This window comes from Bos javanicus, chromosome 13, assembly GCF_032452875.1.
Source record: "Bos javanicus breed banteng chromosome 13, ARS-OSU_banteng_1.0, whole genome shotgun sequence".
NCBI lineage: Eukaryota > Metazoa > Chordata > Mammalia > Artiodactyla > Bovidae > Bos > Bos javanicus.
Window position 1 is genome coordinate 59,352,114 of NC_083880.1, and position 2,857 is coordinate 59,354,970.

The following is a 2,857-nucleotide window of genomic DNA, read 5'->3' on the forward strand; positions in this document are numbered from 1 at the left end:
CAGAGATTCTTACCTTGTTTGAGACATAGACAAAGATTAAATCCTATAGTCAAGGCTATGGTCTTTCCAGTAGTCATGTATGGATGTGAGAGCTGGACCATAAAGAAGGCAGAGTGCCAAAAAATTGATGCTTTTGAACTGTAGTGCTGGAGAAGACTCTTGAGAGTCGCTTGGACAGCAAGGAGATCAAACCAGTCAATCTTAAAGGAAATCAACCCTGAATATTCATTGGAAAGATGATGCTGAAGCTAAAACTCCAATACTTTGGCCACCTGATGCGAAGAGCCAACTCACTGGAAAAGACCCTGATGCTGGAAAAGATGGAAGGCAGGAGAAGGGGGCAACAGAGGATGAGATGGTTGGATGGCATCACTGACTCAATGAACACGAACTTGGGCAAATTCTGGAAGATAGTGAGGGACAGGGAAGCCTGGCGTGCTGCAGTCCATGGGATCTCGAAGAGTCGAACATGACTTGGTAACTGAACAACAACAAAGATTAAACAAAGATTGTCCTGCAATGAGCACAGAAAGGCAAAGCATCAGATGAGAGCAGGAGACTGACATCAGTGCCCAGGAAGAGGCAGAGATCACAGAGAGAGAAGAATGCCATGCTGATTCTCAGCAGATTTCTGGTTTCTCCTTCCCATTCTCACAGGTCAAACCTCACTGTGATCCTTAAATTCTTCGAAACTTTGTGCGTAAGCGAGTTTGACTAGATGTCTGTTGTTTACAACCAAACTATCTTTACCTAGACTCATGTTCATTGTTTAAAGTTTGGGAAAGACTGGAAAACATAAAGAAAGTTTTTTTTTTTTTAAGTACAAGCAGTTGTATGGAGAGCTACCAGTTAGGTCTCGACCAACAACAACCTCATTTTTGCCTCCCCATACCAATTTTGCTTGTAGTAACTATAGTGATAGGATGTTAGCCTGAAGTTGATGGTAGGCATCTCACCACCCAGAGGGGATAATGTGCCTTGGAAAGAAGTCAAGAGAGGAAAGTAAAATTGAGAGCTAGAAGGTGATTGTTGAAGATATCTTTTAGCTCCTGGATCCAGCTGTACCTGAAGCTACCAGCCTTCTCAAGGAAATGAGCCAATAAATTCCCTCTTCGATCTGAGCCAGTTTTCATAGGGTTTCCATTCATCTGCAATTAAATAACCTTCAAGAAGCTTCTTAGGTTAGAAACCTGTGCCGAAGGATCATAAAACAGTCCTCCTTTTCAACTCTAAGCCAGGAAGAAAGAATATGGAGTGCTGGCGAGAAACCTCTGGCACCCGCCCTCCCTTTTTTTTTTTTTTTCAATTTATCTGAGGAAAAAACACATTCAGAGTTTTGCACTCAGAGGATTAAGGAGGGGGCCAAGAGGAGAGATGAGGGGGAAGTGGAACCTTCTCTCTGAATAAGAACAGGGACATTGTCGACACCAGAAAGGCCAGGCCAAAAAGGAGGGCCGTGTTGACAGCGGCTTAACCACCCACCGATGTCAAAAGCTGGGCAGGCTGACGCGGAGCCCGCAGGTGGGCGTGGGGGTGGAGTCTGGACTTGAACCTGGCCAGCCCGGAACTCATTTTCTCTTGGCCTCCTGTAACTTCCTGTTTTCCAAGAGGGAGGAGGCGTTTTGTTAAACACAAACCTCTCCCGGCTTAGCGAGCGGACAGCAAGAATTTCTCACAAAACACTATTTTTGCCGCATTCAATGTTGATGAATCAGACGCCAGCGGATCCAATTTATTTTATACAAAACAGTCTGTGATGATGGGAAGGTCCTCGCAAGGCTGGTGGGTTTTATTGAGAGCAGAAGACGAAATGAATCATTCCAAGATGTTAAGACGAAACCCAAACACACCCAGCTTCCCTCGTGGCTGGTGCTGGGCTGGCTGTGGGCCCCAGCTCTCAGCCAGGAAGGAGGTCTCGCAAATGTTTCCTCTCTCTAGTCTCAAGGCCCACGTGGGTGCTGGAAATGCCAGTCCGCCACAAGCTCAGCTTCCTGTCTTCACCCTCTAACGTCTCAAAGCCACCACTGATGGCACTCTTTTTTTTTTTTTTTTAAACATATTTGTTAATATTTATTCACTTGGCTGTATTGGGCCTCTGTTGTGGCATACTGGATCTTTGTTGCTTCATGCGGCTCCGTCGTTCCCATGGACAGACTCTGTAGTTGGGGCTCAGGGGCTTAGTTGCTCCATGGCACTGAGGATTTTAGATCCCCTACCAGGTACTGAACCCTCGTCCCCTGCATTGCAAGGTGGATTCTTAACCACTGGACTACCCAGGGAAGTCCCTTTTAACATATATTTTGACTTGCAGATACAAGCAGACTTTAGGGAAGGAGTTACTTACGTCATTTTCAAGGTGAGAAGTCAAGTGAGATGGAGAATGTGGTATTAAATGCCACCATCAACACCACCATAGCAACTATAAATAGGTGTGCACATGTTTGTGTGTGTTTATACATATCATACATAATCTCTCTCTTTTTTCTTTTTTTTTTTTTTGCCACCAATGGAGCATGAGGAACTTCCCTGACCAGGGATTGAACCTGTGCCCCCTGCATTGGAAGCACAGAGTCTTAACCACTGGACCATGAGGGAAGTCCGATGGCCCTCTTACGAAGAAACATACACTTATTTCTAAAATTTCCAACCTATTCTCTATAGCCAGTTTGGGGCCAGATCTATAGATATCACCCAACCTTTAAGAGATGGCCCCATTTCAGTCTAACTATGAGAACAAAGAAACAACCCAAATTCTTTCTCAAGGTCCCAGCAAGGTGAGGGGGATTCAGAATTCTCCAAGTGTTTCTGGGGAGCTGGCAAGGCCCTCTGATGAGAGTCTTTGTTTTGTAGGAGAGTT

General features: G+C 45.2%; 1 non-coding gene across 1 annotated transcript; it reads right to left on the bottom strand.

Moving 5' to 3' along the window:
- Positions 1–2,522: 2,522 nt before the first annotated feature.
- On the bottom strand, positions 2,523–2,595 carry TRNAG-UCC (transfer RNA glycine (anticodon UCC)). The gene has a single exon. It is a non-coding gene; the product is annotated as a tRNA-Gly (tRNA).
- Between the last annotated feature and the right edge of the window lie 262 nt (positions 2,596–2,857).